The sequence below is a fragment of the Halichoerus grypus genome, chromosome 12 (assembly GCF_964656455.1).
Source record: "Halichoerus grypus chromosome 12, mHalGry1.hap1.1, whole genome shotgun sequence".
NCBI lineage: Eukaryota > Metazoa > Chordata > Mammalia > Carnivora > Phocidae > Halichoerus > Halichoerus grypus.
In genome coordinates, this window is record NC_135723.1 from 81,126,030 (window position 1) to 81,145,574 (window position 19,545).

General features: G+C 35.6%; 1 long non-coding RNA gene across 1 annotated transcript in view; it reads left to right on the forward strand.

Moving 5' to 3' along the window:
* The first annotated feature begins 9,115 nt into the window (after positions 1-9,115).
* Positions 9,116-19,545, forward strand: part of LOC118555490 (uncharacterized) — a 502,574-nt gene continuing 492,144 nt past the window's right edge. The window contains exon 1 of the long non-coding RNA XR_004927005.2: positions 9,116-9,191. This is a non-coding gene — a long non-coding RNA (uncharacterized LOC118555490). The remainder of the gene's footprint in view (positions 9,192-19,545) is intronic.

The following is a 19,545-nucleotide window of genomic DNA, read 5'->3' on the forward strand; positions in this document are numbered from 1 at the left end:
TCTTTTACTAACTCTTTGCACAATTAATTTAAGCCACTAATCCCAAAATACTTCTTTTGTAGTCCCTGCTTTTTCAAAGATTTCATGGGTCCACAGTGAACTGAATGACATGAGGGCAATACAGTTAATATTTTCATGAACTGCAACAGAATACTGATATTTATCTTTCTAATGTCTGTTTTGAATCAGCCTCTATCTTATGAAATATTACTGATGATAATAGTTGGTAGGATTGTTTTTGCTATTAATGTGCCTTCTTGATACAATTTAAAAAATGTCAACATTAGTTTCTCTTTACATTCACAAATATAAATATTTGTTCACCTTTAATATATACATAAGCATTTTATATAAACATACGCACACACATACATCTATATGTTTATGTATATACATTTTGTTACATGTTTTTTGTTTAATATATGTGTATTTATTTTGTCAACCTTAATTTCTTCCCACAAATATCTTAGGACATCTTTTCACCCTCATTTTGTAAATAAGGAAATTTCTGCTTGGTTTATTAACTCATTTTGGATTTCACTACTTCTAATTTAAGTTCAGTGTTCCTTACATCAGACTACATCTACCCCTGACTTAAGGCAAAAAGCTTTAGTGATACTATAATGACTACTATTTTTTTAAGCATTAAGACTTTGAAAACTCTAGAGAAATATTTACTAGAATAATAGATTGTATTCTCAACCACCAATTATCCATTTTCATGGGTAATAACATGATGGTTCCAGAAATAACTTAATGATTGATCCCTTCCAGAATATCAATTCCCCTTCTAACAACATGAATTTTAAAAGGTTAGCACCATTCTTGTGAACAACAGAAGTGCCAGGTGAAGCATATAAATATAATGGATCATAACAAAAAATTTTCAGTCTCAAGTTCCCAAGGTTTTTCCATTGTTTGGTTTAATTCTGCTCATATATTTGCATCCCTTTAAGGTCTGAGTTGGTAGAACTGATTCTGTAAACCCAACAGGAGAATGACCAGGTCAACTGCATCCAGAGATGCCTGTCCCTCATTTCTTCTCTGTGTCCAAACTCAGGCAATGAATAATCACAATATAAATTGGAGGACTAGGTTTTGCAAAACTGCAACCCTAGTATGTCAGTATATCCAACAATCTCTGCAGCTACTTCAGAAACACCAATCACCATGAAATGTAAATACCTGAACAAACCCAAATGACTAGAAAATATCTACGGCATATATTGCATTGTGTTGTGTCATAAAGGAAGAGATGCATGAAAAATACAATTCATAGAAAATTCAGCTATATCTTTGAAGGTTAAGCAGTGACTAAAGGGGATATTACTATTTTGAAGAATACTCTTCTTGATATTTGATATGCTTCTCTTCTCATATATTTCAAAACACAGCTATTTACAATCCTTCTAATCAGATGGGGTGCAGTAAAGTGTGACTTTGAAATATTGTCAGTTTCAAAAAAAAAATGCATAAACAGGTAAGTTAATGTTTATTGATATTGAGAGCATCAGTAGCTTGCTGTGGGTGTGCACATTTCCACAAATTATAAAAGGCAGCATAAAGGTCATATATATAGTGAAAAAAATTCCATACACATTACCCAGCTCATATTATTGTTGAACATCTCTATCTCATGCTACTTTGCTACTTTTTTTTTAACTGTTTGCATAGCACTCTTTTTATATTATTTTATTTTATTTTATTATGTTATGTTAGTCACCATACAATACATCATTAGTTTTTGATGTAGTGATTCACGATTCATTGTTTTCATACAACACCCAGTGCTCCATGCAATATGTGCCCTCCTTAATACATATCACCGGGCTAACCCATCCCCCCAACGCCCTCCCCTCTAAAACCCTCAGTTTGTTTCTCAGAGTCCATAGTCTCTCATGGCTCATCTCTCCCTCCAATTTTCCCCCCTTCATTTTTCCCTTCCTTCTCCTAATGTCCTCCATGTTATTCCTTATGTTCCACAAATAAGTGAAATCATATGATAATTGACTTTCTCTGCTTGACTTATTTCACTTAGCATAACCTCCTCCAGTCCCATGCATGTTGATGTAAAAGTTGGGTATCCATCTTTTCTGATGGCTGAGTAATATTCCATTGTATATATGGACCACATCTTCTTTATCCATTCATCTGTTGAAGGGCATCTCAGCTCTTTCCACAGTTTGGCTATTGCGGACATTGCTGTTATGAACATTGGGGTGCATATGGCTCTTCTTTTCACTACATCTGTGTCTTTGGGGTAAATACCCAGGAGTGCAATTCCTGGGTCATAGGGTAGCTCTATTTTTAATTTTTTGAGGCACCTCCACACTGTTTTCCAAAGTGGCTGTACCAACTTGCATTCCCACCAACAGTGTAAGAGGGTTCCCCTTTCTCCACAACCTCTCCAACATTTGTTGTTTCTCGCCTTGTCAATTTTTGCCATTCTAACTGGTGTAAGGTGGTATCTCAATGTGGTTTTGATTTGAATTTCCCTGATGGCTAATGATGATGAACATTTTTTCACGTGTTTGTTAGCCATTTGTATGTCTTCTTCGGAGAAGTGTCTGTTCATGTCTTTTGCCCATTTTTTGACTTACTTGTTTTTTGGGTGTTGAATTTGAGAAGTTCTTTATAGATCTTAGATACCAGCCCTTTATCTGTAGTGTGGCATCACGTTGCCTGATTTCAAGCTGTATTACAAAGCAGTGATCACCAAGAAAGCATAGTACTGGCACAAAAACAGACATATAGACCAATGGAACAGAATAGAGAGCCCAGATATGGACCCTCAACTCTATGGTCAAATAATCTTCGACAAAGCAGGAAAAATATGCAATGGAAAAAAGACAGTCTCTTCAATAAATGGTGCTGGGAAAATTGGACAGCCACATGCAGAAGAATGAAACTCGACCATTCTCTAACACCATACACAAAGATAAACTCAAAATGGATGAAAGACCTCAATGTGAGACAGGAATCCATCAAAATCCTAGAGGAGAACATAGGCAGTAACCTCTTTGACATTGGCCACAGCAACTTCTTTCAAGATACACCTCCAAAGGCTAGTGAAACAAAAGCAAAAATGAACTTTTGGGACTTCATCAAGATAAAAAGCTTCTGCACAGCAAAGGAACAGTCAACAAAACAAAGAGGCAACCCACAGAATGGGAGAAGATATTTGCAAATGACACTACAGATAAAGGGCTGGTATCCAAGATCTATAAAGAACTTCTCAAACTCAACATCCAAAAAAACAAATAATCAAGTCAAAAAATGGGCCAAAGACATGAACAGACACTTTGCATAGCGCTCTTGAGGATAAAATAAATGATTTCTAATCAGGACTTCCAAACTCTTGAGAAGTAAAGTAACTGAAAAATATAACATAGTTAGAAAAAAATGGCAGTGTTGGAATTTGCCTTGTTGGTAGGTTAATGACGACCATAAATTCTTTGTTATTCTTCCTTATGAGAGATGCAGTTTAATTCCAAACTGGCCTTAATAACTTGCCTGTGCAATATAGTCAAACAATGTGATGATGTGACAATGTGATGTTCTCAGACTCCTGAAACTAGGTCATAAAAAGCCTCGTATCTGAGTCTCTTGGAGCACTTGTTCTGGAGAAAGTTAACAACCATGTAATAAGACTAAAAACTTTATGTTGAGAAGCCAAGGCATGTGAAAAGAGACCATGGATAGTGTGATGCCAGAAGTAGAGAAAAAGAGATGAGCAAGGGGGCAGATCTTTAAAGTGCCAGATATGTGAATGAAGTCATCTTTTTTTTTTTTTTTTTAAGATTTTATTTATTTTTTTGTCAGACAGAGAGAGCACAAGCAGGGGGAGCGGCAGGTAGAGGGAGAAGCAGGCTCTCTGCCAAGCAAGGAGCCTGATGTGGGACTCGATCCCAGGACCCTGGGATCATGACCTGAGCCAAAGGCAGATGCTTAACCAACTGAGCCACCCAGGCATCCCAAGTGAAGTCATCTTTGAAGTGGAAACTCCAGTCCTATCCACTCCATATGATCACACAGAGCAGTGATCAAACCACCAGCTGAGCCCTTCCCAAATTCTGAATCCACAAATTTGTTAGCAAGATCAAATGATTATTTTAAGCCACTGGCAGTTTGTCTTCAAGGTAACCAGAACAAGCTTCATAATTCTAAATCCTTATTTGGGTTTCATCCTGGTCTTGCAAACTTGCCAACCCTATGGGAGTCATATAAAGTTAGAGCAAAAGAGTGTTTAGTGTTCATATTGTTCAACACTTTGTAGATATTAAAAATGAGATCAAGACAAGTGAAGTGACTTAACCATGTCCACACATTTGGTGGCTACGAGAGCTGGAACTAACACTACAGATTCCTGGGTCTGGCAGACCTATTTCCATTCACTTTGCAGGATATCAAATTATTTCTTAAAAAAAAAAAGATCCAGAATTTTAATGTCTTTTCCTTCTGAGGAATTTCTGAGAAAACATGTGCAGATCTGAAAAATTACTTTTTTTTTTTAAGTGATGGGAACTGAATTGGTAAAGTTATATCAACCAGGATACAAGTATAAAGTTTTCATAGTACTTTATTTTTATTTTAGAGTCACTAGATTTATATTGAAATATTTGGTTATTTTGAAGCAAATTATATGTAGGATAATTTTGATAATTAGTGATTAATAATGTAATAGGTGATATTTAAAATGTGAAGAAGGGAAATAGCAAATTATCTGTATGGAGGCACAGATGACTTTTTGGAGTAAGATATACAACTAGGTTTAGTTAAGGATCACCAGGAGATAGATGAGAGTGGGCTTGGGGCATCCCTGGCTGACAGATTGGCATATACAAGGACAGTCATAAGTCAATTAGCCTGGTGTATTCAGAAAATCATAAGGGATTTAATATTACTATCATATAGTTTAAATGAGGAGAATGGCAAGGTGGGAAGAGGATGGACAATAGTTGAGTAGCTTGAAAAGTTTTTAAGCAGAGGACATATATGGTTGGGTTACACTGAGAGACCACCTTGGTGGTTAGGTGCAGGAACAAGTAGGAAAAAGGAAAGACTGGAGAAAGGTACTCAACTACATAGCTATAAACAGACTATATTCAAGAGATAATGAAGGCCTGAAATGAGGTAGTGGTAGTGGGCTGAGAAAGAATATTTTGAAAAATAAGAGGTAGGAATTACAAGGTGATGGTGACCAGCTAAGTGGATAACTGGGATCAGGGAAAAAAATAAGTTTAGGATAATGCCCAGACATCTGGCTTAGAAGCTTTCCTGGACAACTGGTTCTATGAATATCCCTAGGGATTGTAGGAAGGAAGGAAAGAAGGAAGGAAGCCAGGAAGGAAGGAATACATAAATAAATATTTAGGAGTAAAGGGGTTCTGTTTCAGATCTGATTTTTATTTACCTATGGAATAATCATATGGCTATATTTAACTATCACTCCAAAGTGAAGCCTTTTCTCAACTCTCATCCCCTAAATGGAGCCAAATGCTTCCTCCCTTATACCAGTTCTATTTCTCTGCATACTTCTATTTGTATCCATTAACAATTTCCATGATATATTTTAATTACATTTACATATCAATATTTTCTTCTATATTACCAGTTTTTGGAGATTACAGATTATGTCTCACAGTAGGTAATTTTATAAATCTCTCAGCCCTGGAATAAAGTAATGATACAAAATAATAATGATACAAAATAATAATGATACAAAAGTAAATTTTTTTCTGATTTGTCCTCCTATCACTTATGTGGCTCCAAGTAGAGACCTCTAGCTTCAAAAATAGGTTTCTGAAACATCTCATAAAAGGCACCTTTTTCCTATTTCCATATGGCCCAGTATGCTCCCAGCATATTTCCATATGTTCTAGTATTTTGCCAGTCACTCTGTTTTCTGCCAAGTATCCCATTCATTTTTACAGCTGCTTCATAGCTACATTTTCTGGGGGTACTGGGAAAGATCCACAAGAATAATTTATCTGATTCTCTCTCCACATTTATCTCTTGCATTTCTACCTTGCTATCTCAGAGTTAAAACTTCTCCTGGGATTGAAATCATTTGAATGTGGACAGCATTATTAGGCTACAGCATATTACACTTTTGGAATATCCTGGTATGTGAATTTGATCTGTTTGTTCACCCCGGTACAAATAAGGTCCTAACACAGACAAGCTGTAGAATGTGTAAAACTTGTATCATACATTCTTGCCCCTCAAGGTCAAGTTATGGGAGACTTTTTATTTTATTATTATTTTTTTTAGAGAGAGAGAGCATGAGCAGGGAGGGGGAGAGGGAGAGATAGAATATTAAGCAGGCTCTACACCAGGCGCACAGCCCAATGCGGGACTTGATCTCACAACCCCAAGATCATGACCTGAGCCAAAATCAAGAGTCATATGCTTAACCAACTGAGCCACCCAGACGCCCCAGACTTTTTAAATATTTTTTTCTCAAGAGAAAGTCATTTCAATTTTTATCTAATTAGGTCTATACCTTTAACAGCTATTTCCCATTTCCTGAGTCTGTGTGTGTATGGGCAAAACCAGCAGAGGCTGCTAATTACAAAGTAGCAAGGCTATAAGGAGGCTTTGCCCATGTAGTATCTACAAACTCAAGAGAATTTCTCCAGGGTCCATTACTTCACATATGCATTAAACTCTTTTCATTCCTATTACACACCCTAGTTTATATCTCACTTGGATTCTCTTTCTCTCTGCTCATTCCATTTACACTTTGACTTGGTCTACCACAATTAGTTCCTATTTCATTGCAAGATGCTGCTTCTCATACAAATATCCACAATTTCACATTTGGTGACAACTCATGGACCAGCCCCAACACAACGATTATTTCCAATTTATTTTAAAAAGGGCTTTATCATTTTTCCAACCATTCTCAACCACTGGTCATTCCTCCCCTTCCTCCTTGCCACACTCTCATTTCTCACCTTCAGAAGGTTGCAGGCATATTTCTTTCATCAACCATCAGTTCCAAAAGAGAATATGCAGGTGTATTTTATGATTTTCCTATTATTCATTGTTGTACCCTTAGTACTATTGTGTGCTTAACACTAAACTAAATGCCTAACAAAACCTGAGTAAATGGTTCATCATCAAGTCAGTCCAACTGGTGGGCCAGTCTGGACTAGATTCTAAAACTGGGCCATTTTCCTTGCCATGTGCCTCAAGGGCTCCACTTTTTACTTTTGTTTTTAGATGCTTTCTCTACTTTTTCTATACCTCTGGATATGGGTTTTCAAGTACTAAATCCTCTTCCATATAGCAAGAAATCTCTTGCTGAATTTACCTGTCTTGACTGGGTTTCTTCTGTCTGACCCAATCTGAATGTCTGCTTATATTCCAACTGTAAACAATCAGAAGTCATAATTCATCGCATTGGCAGAACCTGCTATTTATTGGTGAATTTTCCTTTAAATGTATGAAATCTGGGTTCATCTTTCTGCCTACTGTATGATGCCAGAATCTGGTGATTATGCTTTACTTGACATCCAAAGCCTTCCCACTGCCAGGTACTTGAATGCTTTCTATTTGGCTGTCCCACCACAGAAAAGCTGTCACTGTTTTGGACTTCTGTTATTTCTGCCCCATACCATGTTCTGCCTCAATTTATACCAAGTCTTCTAACAACACAGACTCTTACACTTTAATTTTGAACATTAGATTTTCAGACAAAAGTCTTATGATTAAGCAACAATAATCTCAGAAGAAAATTATGGACAATATTTTGGGAGATATTGTTTAATTTCCTTTGGATACAATGGGTCAGAGTTCAACCTTCTTTTAACTTTTCTATCTCCCGGCTTTCATAAGGTTAGTTAGTTCATGGTCACACGCACACACACATCATACATATACATTTTACTTCAAAGCGAAGACAACAAATCAGTCTGATTAAGTCAATGGATCCTGACTTTGAAAAACACTCAATTTTCAGGGTCAAAGGGATGGTCTGGCTTCCTTGGGCAGTGCTGACTCAAGATAGAAAATAGATATTAACTTATATGAGCTCTGAAATTTGAACAAAACACAAATTTATCATTGGTAAATCTTCTGAAATGTTTCTCAGCAAACATTGAGAACACACACAGCAGGTTTAGAGACTTCGGTCTATTCCATTCATTTTGACTTTGTTTTATTGTGTTGTTCCCCATTTAGATATTATTTTCCACAAACTGAACTTAAACATAATTATTTGGTTATCACATATGGGATCATTTTTTTAATGAAGTGTGAATTTGGGTAAATCATGTAACAATGAAGACTTTTATTTCCGTAAAATTAGGTAGTGATACTGCCTAAGGTGGGGAGGAGGGGAGGAAAGACACTCCAGAGAGGCTATATTACTAGAGGTTGGGCAAAGAACTCCGGGGTTGCTGGAGGAAGTGCCCAAGTTTACATTATGCACCTAATAAACAACTTGGTCACTTAAGCTAACGCTTTCTTCTATATTGTTTTTTTTTTTTCGTATTTTTGTTAAGTTAATAACTTCAAAAATTACAGGGGGATATAAGATTGAGGCGTAGTAGGCACCCAGAAGATTGCCTCTTGAAAATAATTTGTTTTCTTTTCTGTACACCACAAAAACCAGATGGAGTCACGTTGCTGCCAGAAGGGCAAGAGAGGTGCACAAACACTGTGAGCTCTCTTGGCTCCCACGGCTGGTGAGAGCCGCTGCAGAGAAAGCGGTCGCAGAGCCACATTCCACTGCCGGGAGCCCCACAAAAAGGCAAACCATCCCCTAAAACCCAGACCCTGTTGGGTGGAGAAAAGTGCCAAGACGGAAAGCAAGGACCTGAATAGAAAATAAGAAGAAGCAGAAATACAGCCAAGAAAAGACTGCATTGAAAGAAGGCCGAAGTCCGGGTAAGGCAAAAAGCGCCAAGACTGAGACCAAGCCTTACCTTGCAACCACCGCCGCGGGCGCGCGGGAGAATAACCGCGAGGCCCCACCCACTGTCCGTCACGTGACTGCCACGTGAGCAGCGCTTCTGGAAGCGCGGGAGTCGCGCAGGGGCTCCTCCAAGAGGCGGGGCTTCAGTGTGGCGGGTGTCGGACACCTCTCCCATGCCCCTGAACTTTGCGGTTGAGGTGGAGCGAAGGCAGCAGGCGCCGGACAGCCACCGACGCGGACCCCGCAGCTGCAGCTGGACAGGAGGAAGGTAGGTGCCCGGCTGAGGTCAGGTCTTGAGCACAACCCTGTTCCAGCCAGCGCTGGGCCATTTGCTTTAGCTCCTACCCCCGGTCTCTCTGCCCTTGCATTTAGGTTGTGAAGAAAATCATTTGTTTTCTCGCGAACGGGTCTTTTCTCAAATTTTGGCATCCGGATTTTGATCATCATCATACAGGCCCCGTATCCCCCATCCTGCCAGTGCCGTTTCACACATGAAGGGGTTTTGAATGTTACCATGGATTAAAATTAAATTTGTGAAATTGGAGCCCACCCTTGAGCTGGAAGGAGATATCTGGGACTTTCGTGAACTGGGATTATGAGTTTTTGTTCCATTTTGGTAGAATGCTGCTTTAGAAAACGGGGGGGGGGGGGCTACTGAAGGCCCACAAGCCTGAGGTCACTGTTAGCATTTATTGAATGACTGCTCTGTGCCTGGCGCTGTTCCGGGTACTGCCGCGGAATCCGGAGACTCGAATGCTTATCACAAGCTCTTTTTCCAGTTGAGTAAAGAGGCCTGGGGGGAAAATGACTTAGAGGTCTTCTCTTTGCATATACAGAACATCTAAAATTATTTTAATTTGATAGCATCACACAGTGACTGACTACTGTATGCTTGTGGAGAAAAAAATGTTTTGAGTTTTAGTACAAGTTATTTTTGTGTAGAGTTCACAAGAAAGTATACTTCTTTTGGACGATTACATATTTTTAAATGAATTCTAGAGCTTTATTGAAAATGGAGGCCATTGTTATATTTTTAGATCTCAAATTTTCTTTACTTCTGGATATACTTATGACAGTAAAAGAAACCTAATTTGACTTGGAATATTATTCTAGATCCAATTTTAACTAAATGTAAAGTTTCTAGAAGCATTACCAAGACACAATTATCCAACATTCATTACTAAACAAGCTGGAACATACGGAACTTTAACCAAAAAAACCCACAAACCCCCCCCCAAAAAACCCACCAGTTACGTGTTAATTTACTCTATTTTTGTTTTGACTGTAATATTAGTTAACAGTAGTCTTTTAAGTATGACAGACCACATGAATCAGCATGAGGCAGTCTGATCAATAGCTTGGTTACTGGTCTCAATTAATCTGAGAAGAAATATGTTTTATGTCACAAGGATGCCCTCAGTATGCCAATCAGGCCAAAAGTTGGTAGAAAAATGTTTATTCCAGCTGCAGTTGCTTGATGGATACGTTATCAACTCAAGAACCATTCTAGAAAAGAAACTATGAAAAACATTATCATAAAAAATTAAATTTTTTACTTCTCAATATATGATCTGGTTACTATGGAAACTGACAAACTGGCCAGGAAGCAATTAATTTTTCAGAAACACATTCCCCAGTCTTGTGGTACAGTATCTTCAACAATCATAGAACTAAGTGCCCTAATATTTAGTCACTCATTTAAAATGATTTTTAAAAAATTACTATTTCATAGTATACCTTTTCTAACCTAGTATTGATATGCTGGGTATATAATATAATTCAGAACCCAGATGAGCTAGATATTTCAGTGGGAAAACAAACTCCTCCATACCATAGTTAGGGGTAAACAGAATTTAGGTAAATTAGGGAAAAATTAAGCCTTATGGTCACAAAGAGATGCCTTCAGCATTATAGATTACCTCAAAATTAGACTTAGAATGGGATACAAGAAAACTGGCCATTCCCCTCTGTAAATTATTTGTTAATATTACTAATCAATAATAGCAATATGGAAAGGCATGTATTATGTCTGTGATTCCATATGAGCTACATAACAACCTTGTCACATAGTTACAAAATACGATGATGATGAACTTCATTTTAAAAGTAATAGGGCGCCTGGGTGGCTCAGTTGGTTAGGCGGCTGCCTTCGGCTCAGGTCATGATCCTGGAGTCCCGGGATCGAGTCCCGCATCGGGCTCCCTGCTCGGCGGGGAGTCTGCTTCTCCCTCTGACCCTCCTCCCTCTCATGCTCTCTGTCTCTCATTCTCTCTCTCTCAAATAAATACATAAAATCTTTAAAAAAAAAAAAAAAAGTAATAAAACACATTAAAATAATTTAAGCTGTTTTACTCCAAAGTGCAACAGTGTTCAACTACTTGCAAGTAGTAAAGTATATGTACCATTTCCAAGGCTATGCTGTATCAGCCAAGAACTCAGTGCATATAAAGGGGACTCATCTATTTGAGGAAAAGACATGGAGCTGTGTTGTGTGACACACAATTAAACCCAGGGTATTGGATGAAGCCTAATTATAACAGTCACTGAGATGAATTCAGTCTGCTTCCTCCTTCCCCATGTACAGCTTCGGTGTATTTATTCAAGAGTGAAGGAAACACATTAGCTGAACACATTCTATGTGCCTGACATAGTTTCTGACATTTTTATCTGTCGGACTTAATTGTGGGGGGGGGGGAGGGAGTCTTTAAGATAAATTTAATTTTAATTAAATTCAAAATATAAAATATGTGCATGTAGTTTTTACTAATTTCAGGTACTTGGTACTAGAAAGGGGCAAAATAAAAAGGAATGAAATGCCATAATAATTAGCAGTAATAAGCTTGAATTGGGACTTTATACTAAATATTTGAAAAATTAAAAGTAACACTTAACCTTCCATACAATAAAGTATAGGTTATAACTTTAACTTTTACCTTATATTTATTAAGCTCTATGTATAATAAAATATATTTAATAAAATAGGTTTATTTATGTATTTAATTTTGGGCATAATGGTTATGAAGAAATATTTAATGCTAAGATATATTTAATATCATGTTTGATTTGCAAAATAAGACCATAAAGAGAACCTATTTGCAAAAATATGCCTTGGAAAGTTTTCAGTTTTCCTTCCTTAGTCCTATGATTTTAAAATACTCTTGTTTTGAAGCATTTATACTATTACTGTTTTTGAGATGTTTCTTTTTCAGACTTTCTCATATCTAATGCTAAGACATCCGTCTTTGTTTAACACATTTGGGTTTAATTTGAGTAGTTGTCAGCTTAATTTTAATCAAATTTATCATATCATGTAATTTTTGGATCATTAGAAAATTTTCTTTGCAAATTATTTGAATTGATTTTTTTTATTGCAAGTCACTCAACAATTAGTTATTGGGTTCTTACTGTAAACTGTGTCTGGCACTGTTCTAGGTTCAGGGATGAAAAGCATAGAGTCCTTTAACCAGGTGGAGCATATATTTCATTTGGGAAAAGCAAATAAGAAATACATGAATTAATCAGCTTATAAGACAAACTAGGATAATAATTTCTATGCAAATGTATTATGGTAATATGATAGAAATTGGCTAGGGGTGAGTGGGGTCGCTGGTTTAGCTGGCGTGTTCAGGAAAGATTTATTGAGCTTACACTAAAATGATGTGAAGGGGTCATTTGAGGCTATTAAGAAGAGTATTCCAAATGGAAAAACTAGCAGGTTAAAAAAGTGTTGGATGGGAACACAGCCATTTTGTTTGCTGAGCAGGATAAGGACATGTATAGGTAGAGTGTGCAGAAGGGAAGTTGGAGAGATTAGGTTGGAGAGTTCGGCACTCTGTTAGGTAGAATATGACTGGCCATAATAATGAGTTGGATTTTATGCTGATTGAAATAAAAAAAATTTGGGGGGTCTTATAGGGAAAGGATGCAGTCTATTTTAAATGGATTACTTTGGCTGGTATGTGGGAGAAAATAATGGTAACAGGAATGGTAATTGGAAGACTGTTGTATTAGATGTGAGATTATAGCAAAATGGGTGAGTGTGGTAGCGGGATACACCACATGATTTGGTTATAACTAGAACATAGTTGGAAACTAGAGCAAATAAGATATGATAGTAGATTATATGAGAGATAGATTATGAGAGAAGTAGAAGAATAGAAGAATATTCCTTAGGTTTATGGGAAAAGTAACTCACTGCCTGATATTTGCATTTACTGAAATGAGAAGACTTGGTTATAGGTTAAATCCAGGGCCTAATATTTCTGTTTAACAAAGTCATCTTAGAGATGTATATATATATCTCCTAATAATATATATGTTAGGCCTCCAAGCAGAGATGGTTTGTAGATAGTTGGATATAAATGAAGAAGGCTAGAGCTATAAATATGAAATCAGTCACCAGCATGCAGATAACATCTAGAAACATGTAGATAATGGGAATAAATGATAAGAAATGATCGTCAATGACTGCTAAAATCACTGGGTGAAAAGGTTGAAAGAGAAACTTTATAATGGATGGGTAAGATCTGAAGTTGACCAATTTTAACTGCCTAAAAAGATAGACATGATATATCTCTTCACTTGAAATGCATAGCAACTAAAAATAAATGGCACCACCTATGAAATACTCCTTTCTAAAAATTTAACATGAATCTCATCATATCTCTGGGTCTAATTAAGTTTATAGAAAGAATTGGGAATGCAATTAGCCAAATAGAAGATGTTGGAAATTCTGCAGGACTAAGGACTAGTTTCCTTAAGAAGTGGATTGGGGCAAAAAAGGAGAGAGATCTGTTCTAGATTAAAAGAAATTTAAAAACCAGGTAAAAAAAAAAAGCTCAATCCATAGGATTTATTAAGATCCTGATTTTAAAAAAGCAAATGTAAAAAGACAGTTATTGAAATGGGGCAATCAAAGAGATTTTAACACTGACTGGATATAAGAAAAATAAATAACTGTTTTATGGGTATACTTAAAACAAAAACCTCTGGATTATTGCAAGGAGAAATGACATATGCCTGGTTTAAAATGGTCCAGCCCTGGGTGGGTGGATAATAGGCATTATAAATGAACCAAGCTTCATCATTTATTGGTCATTATGCAGCTGGATTATGAAAAAGATTTATGACTCTTTTATCTGTGCTTGAAAATTCCCATGATAATCATGTTTATGCATAAAGAAATAAAAGAGTAAATACATAAAATATTAAAATATAAAGCTATAGAAAAACTAAGTTGAGAAGGAAACCTTGGAGCAGCTCCAGCATTTAAGGATTGAAGAGGAGAGTCACAAAGAAGCTGAGAAGGACTGTTAGGGATATTGGAGGAAAGCCAGATAAATGCCACGTCATGGCATCTAGAGGGTGTGTGTGTGTGTGTGTGTGTGTGTGTGTTTGTGTTCTAAAGAAAATGGAGTAGTTAGGAGTGCAAAATGCTCTTGAGATTTTTGTTAAGATGAGGACTGAAAATTCACCATTAGATCAAACAAGATATTGGTAATGTGTCATTTTTAAGACTAGTTTCAGTGTGTTGCAGAAATAAGAACATAAATGTAGTGGTTTGGTCTAAGAGAATGGGAGATGAAAAAGGGGAGGCAGCAATATGGACAACTTTTTAAGGGAATTGAACTGAGAAATGAGGAGGCAACTGGATTGTGACATGTAATAAAGAATTTTTGTTTTTTTAAATTTGGTTGATACCAGAGCAAGTTTGCATACCCACAAAGTACTGCAGTAGAATAGAAGGAAAGTGCTGATAGAGTAAAGATGGAGAGAATTACAGGGAAGAGTTTCTTTAGATGGAAAGGGTGGGATCCTCCATATAAATAATAATAGGAGCAGAAATACTTTTTATGAACACAGAACGAAAAGGAAGACAGCACAGGTAGGTACAGATTTGGTGGTGGAAATAATAAAATCACTTGTCATTTCCTTTAGCCTACATTTGAGTGGACTGTAAAGGAACATTATGTCCTCATTATATAGCCAGATGCTACTTGGAATGAGAAGATGAAGGAAAAACAAAGTATAGAGACTTTTGAGACTATCGTGCAGGTGTTTGATGAAGACAGACTGAACTCCAGAGGGCTTGTTGAAAGAGATAGAGATTGATAAAATGTTAAGTGTGGCAACTGGGATCAGATAAAGAGATACGTGTATTGAACAACATGGGGAATGGCCATCCTGGTAATTGGAGTCACCAGGATGATCATTCTTCTGATGGTGAATGAACTGAGATTGACAGAACGGTATGATGGGATTGGGTCAAGAACTTTTTAAGAAGAGAAATAGCCAAATATAGTGGACATGGCTTTTGATAAAATAATTTTAAGGAAGAAATGAGAAAATAGAAGTTCTTAGGCAGCTGTTAAGTTTTGCACAGTTGTTTTTTTCTTTTCAGATCAAAAATGAAAGTAAATTTTGATTTCTATATTCTTCTTGGCATTATACTACTGATCTCAGCAGAGCCATTTTGTTTATTTGACACATGTAATTCCTCATTGTCTGTTACTTAATTTTCTCCCTTTTTTTTATTCACTTCTGTTTATTGTGTCTCACAGCACTGAACCTTGATTACCTATTGCTTTTCTTTATTTGTCCTCTTGCCAGCAAAGTTTTATCACAGCAGGCACAGTGATAAATGCTGATGTCTGTGTTGTTAAAAAAATAGGATCAAATAAAGCATCGTTCCTATGCTGTTAACTCAGGAGAGCTGTGTGATATTCAGTGTAAAGAAGGACAAAAGTGTCAAGACAGTGGACTGGGGAGTGTGGTAGGCAGATGTTTTCTAACTTCTGATTTGGTACTAATTCTGGAAGGGGTCCAGATAAATTTGTGCTTTTGATATAAAGAATAATAATAATATATCTGCACGTTTACTTATATACCACATAATTAAAAAAAGAGAAATCTTTAGGTGACTTCCAACAACATTTACTATATAATAAGTTAAAAATGAAATTTGGATTCAATAGTACATAGTTATTAAATATGGAAAATGTTTAGCGCTACACTTTAAAACATACAAAATAAAGAGTCAAATGTATTTATTTATAGTAAGCACTGTAATGAATTTTTACTCCAATGGCTCTTTCTTCTGCAGAGAACATAAAGTCAAGGCATAATTAGATGAAAGCAAAAATAATGAGGTTTAAGTATACATATTTTTGATGGCCTCATATAATTTATCAGTAAATTCTAGATTGTATGAACACTACAACAAGTTTTGTATATTCTATATGAAAAGTAGGTCTTATATATCCATTTGTAATGTATCTGTTTTAACTTTAGATAAAAATTAAACTTGTCAAGATGATTTAATGACTAAAAGACACGTAAAACTATAATTTTATGTAGTTGGTTCTTTATGTCAAAATAACCGTTTGTAGCAACTAAAGCAATTATTTTACTATGTACATGACTAAATTCACTAAAATACACTATTGTGAAACATACATTTTGAGTTGTTTTTCTATCCATATTCTTGTATCCAATTCACTATGGGATAAATAATTTGTGTTGTAAAATGAATAAAGGTTTGAGGTTTATTTTACAGTTATAAAAAGGGATTATGTCTTCTATTCAAAGATAAACAGTTTATATTTGGTTAAAACTATAATCCGGACTTCTTGCTTCATTTTCTACCCAGTACAGCTATTATAATCAGGCATGTTCATTGTCACATCAGTAAGGAAAAGTTGCCTGATATACATTATGAATTAGGTAAATAAAATATTCATACCTAAATATATTATGTTAAGAATTCAAATAAAATATCTTTCATTGTGTTATAGAGGAAAATAGTTGCATCAGTCCAAACTAAAAAGTTGATATGTTCTTTAGTCTCTATAAAGTGAGGGAAATACGGGGTGCCTGGGTGGCTCAGTCGTTAAGCGTCTGCCTTTGGCTCAGGTCATGATCCCAGGGTGCTGGGATCAAGCCCCACATTGGGCTCCCTGCTTGGCGGGACGCCTGCTTCTCCCTCTCCCGCTCCCCCTGCTAGTGTTCCCTCTCTCGCTGTGTCTCTCTCTGTCAAATAAATAAATTAAAAAAATCTTAAAAAAAATTGAGAGAAATACACTTCCCATGAGCTATAAATATCTGTAGTCATAGAATAATAATAAAAATGATTTCTTCTAATTTTAGGGGGAGTTTGCTACAGTACAGAAACAATGTAAAATACCAAAGTTTATTTAGATGTTATCACAATATTTCAGTTGCTTTTTAAATATTCCTTATAGGAAAACTAATGCCTTTAACATTTTACTTTATAGAAATACTTTAGTAAATGTAACTTATTTTTAAATGTGGTGCTTTGATAGATATTTTAAAATAATCCCTAATATCTCTTAAACCACATGTTGCAAGTAACTTTAAATATTTAAAAATATAGTGAGAATATATTAAAAGTTTAGATTTTCTTATATATTAATACATATATCCATTTCAGAGTAAAATCAATAGCATTAAGATTTTGCTTTAAGATTGTAAGCAGCCTATAGAAATCTAAAAGGCCCCTAAATTTAATTTCCCCAGAATTTATTTATTATTTATTTATTAATTATTTATTTCTTATCAATAATTATTTAAAGATTATCTTCTTCTTTCTAATATATTTATCTTTACTCTTTTTTCTGAATGTGTATTTTTCCTTTGTATACCAGAAGTATTTATTCATATTGCAGTTCCGATGCAAAAGCAGGTCAGATAGTTCACATATTCGTTCATAAAATGCCTTCAGATTTTTGGCAGCAGAAAATATGAGTGAATACATGAAGTCACAGACTGCCTAACGTTTATACTAGGTCATTTAAATGAATTATTTGGGTTATTCCTTATTTCTTAGCAATTCCTGTAGCAACTTATGTTCAGAAGATTTGCACAAATATTTCCTGGATGAATTATTTAATTCATTAAACCAATTTTGCTAGATTACCTTAAGGAACACATTTCCAGCTTTGGAATAGACTTAGAGAAATCATATAGAAGTCAGATGGTCTCTTATCATACTAACTGGAGCTGCATACAAGTGAAAAAAGTCAGTTAAAATGTCAAAATACTGCTTGTTCCAACCACTGAATTAATATGGATTTAAAAGTTCCACTATTTGAGATAGGGCTTCTGGAAAAGTATGACTTGTGTTCAATCCCACATATTCTGGATATCCTGAAATTTTTACCTTAGGGTTCAACCAAAATTAAAATGTTTGAGTTACACAAACTAGTTGGATTGCTAACCATTCTTGTTAGATAATAGAAGCTGAAAGCTTTTCTTGAAACCAGCAAAGCTGTGGCTGGTTTTATTCCTTACTACCTTACATGAATTTGACTCTTGACATATAATAGTTCTGAGCTTATTTTGCTAAAGCTACCTACACGCTTTTCTTTAGTTGTCATTACAAAGGAATTGCACATTAATAATTTAGCACCTCTACTAAATCTCAAGCGAAAGGGCACATCACATCTAACAGTTTGTCTCTAAAATCAAGTCTCTGTCTCTCTCTCAATTTTAATAGAAATAATGGATTCAGTTTATCCCATAATAGAGCTCTTTTCACTCTTAAAGGCTGACTTCAAATGCATTTTTCTTATTGAATCCTTCCCTAGCATCTTATTAACACTTTAACCAATTTGTGTTTATCCTTTTTAAATAGATTGATTATATCTTTCTAAGTACTCTGTTTCTTTATACTCTGTTAATGCAAGTTAAATTCTCTGAAGCTAGTGTTCACATCATAATCATATTTTATTGTGTGCATATTAGGAATTAAAATATTTTCATTAATATTCTCACTCTAAATCATATTAAACCACATATTCCTAAAAGCTTATTTTATAACCCTCCATTTAAGCTACTGCTTAAATTCTTGAAGGAAAAAAATATTTGAGAGTGGTGAAATTCAGAAACTTAGACAGATAGTGAGGGAATTATTTTAGGGTGATGATGAGGGAGACATTTCCATGCAATAATTTTACATAAGTGGCCTCCTTTGGTTACTCACTCACAAATACAGTCCAGGACTAATAACATATTTTATTAGGCTCTGTTTCAGGGTGTCCCTTAAGTTAGCTTTCTTATCAACTTCCTTAGGGCTTTCCCACAAGATTTTTATCCCAACCGCCCCCACCACCTATTTTACTGTTGCCCTCTATTAATATTTTTGTACCTGACATTTAGGCATGAAAGTCATTCAAACTTTCAGCACCTCGATTGGAAAAAGAAAGAAGGGGAATAGGAGCATTGTGGCAAATGCAAAAAGGATTATTAGTGACTTACAATAAATGTGAAGTCAGAATGCCCAACCCATTACCATCTTGCTAAAGGCCTTCTTTTTTTTTAATTTAATTTAATTTAATTTTTTTTTATTATGGCTAAAGGCCTTCTAAGCACAGTATAACTTACTTTGAGTGGTAAAAGAAACTACATGATGAGCATGAGACTGTATTAACTAAAAGAAGACTCAAGTTTCCAGAAATCTGAAGGACCATCAGTAAAATTAAACTGAAGAGAGTCAAGGAATCAGTGATAAAAGTAGTAGTAGTAAGAAAGGGGAAGTAAGCATGAAAGAATTAGTTAGCATGACTGTTACTGCATTGTCATGTTCTGGAAACTTTTATGTACTC